Source organism: Trachymyrmex septentrionalis, unplaced genomic scaffold (genome assembly GCF_001594115.1).
Source record: "Trachymyrmex septentrionalis isolate Tsep2-gDNA-1 unplaced genomic scaffold, Tsep1.0 scaffold19, whole genome shotgun sequence".
NCBI classification, from domain to species: domain Eukaryota; kingdom Metazoa; phylum Arthropoda; class Insecta; order Hymenoptera; family Formicidae; genus Trachymyrmex; species Trachymyrmex septentrionalis.
The window spans coordinates 1858022-1859333 of record NW_017305071.1 but is presented as its reverse complement, the minus strand read 5'-3'; positions in this window follow the sequence as shown (position 1 = coordinate 1859333).

The following is a 1312-nucleotide window of genomic DNA, read 5'->3' as shown; positions in this document are numbered from 1 at the left end:
TTTTATTTTTATATATATATATATATATATATATATATATATATATATAAGTATATATGTAAAAAAGTATATATACATAGAGATACCTTTTAGCGAAGAGAGAAAGGAAGTGTAATATGCGCTAAATTTAGGTGTTGAATTATAGGTGTGCTCTGAATTCGAAGTCAGGTGGGTGTACATTTTTTTCTCTTCTTTTTCTGGAAGCGAGAGAGGGAACGAATGTATTATGTAACGGGATGGTGACGAAATGTATGTACGCACGTATCGAGCTACTACACATTTGATGTAAAACAATTCTGAGGACATATGAGAGGGAAATCTCTAAGTAGACTTAACGGTATTGATTGTCGATGTACACTGTAAATACTGACGAGGCAACTAAATATTATTAAGAGCAAGGCAGTTTGAGCTCCGATGTTTAATTGGTTACCGCTGTACTGCCATCCTCGACTTTTTATTATTGTATATCGCGCATGATGAATCGTATTACGGGTGTGTTAAACGTACGGTATATCATCCAATCTCACGTTTTTGCTCGTGTTTACGCTAGTGTTCTTATCATTGTACGAATACTGATTAGTTGTTAATTTTACGGTTAATTTAAAGAAAGAAACCGCGATAGATCTCTCCTAGCTAATTCGTACTAATTAGGTATTAAGTTACTTTTTCTTCGGCAAGGAGTCTCTTTATTTTTTTTCTTTTCTCTTGTCGAATAGGAACCGCTTCCGATGACGTTCTCGATAATTACACGTCCGAAGGTTCCGCTTCCTACGCGTCTTCTATCTCTCTTGTCATAGCTGTCATCTTTTCGATCATATGATTCCTTTCTGTTGCGATATGTAAGATTCTCGAATTATGTAATATACGATAATCACACGCACACGCACGTATATTGATCGCGTACAGCAATGTGAACCAATTACTTCTACATGTTTTAATATTGAGAGGGATCGTTTCTTCGCTTGTTTAATCAATATTTTAAGCTTGGATGAGTAATGATTTAAAATTACAAATACCGAGATTACCGGTTAAAATCTGCACTGTAAAATTATTTAGAAAGATTTTTTGCTAAAATATGTCGAAAGAAAAACGAAAAGTTCTTTCATAAAAACGAATCGTTAACTTTCCACTAAAAAATAAATAATTAAAAAAATTAGTAATTAACTAAATAATTGAATGTCAATATGTCTATAAAAATCATGAATAAAGCAAAAATGTTTTATATATGCAATTTAAACAAATACGCGATAAAAAAAACCTAATTATCGCTTTATTGAAATTATATCGTGAACGATAGCTCAACTATTTCGAG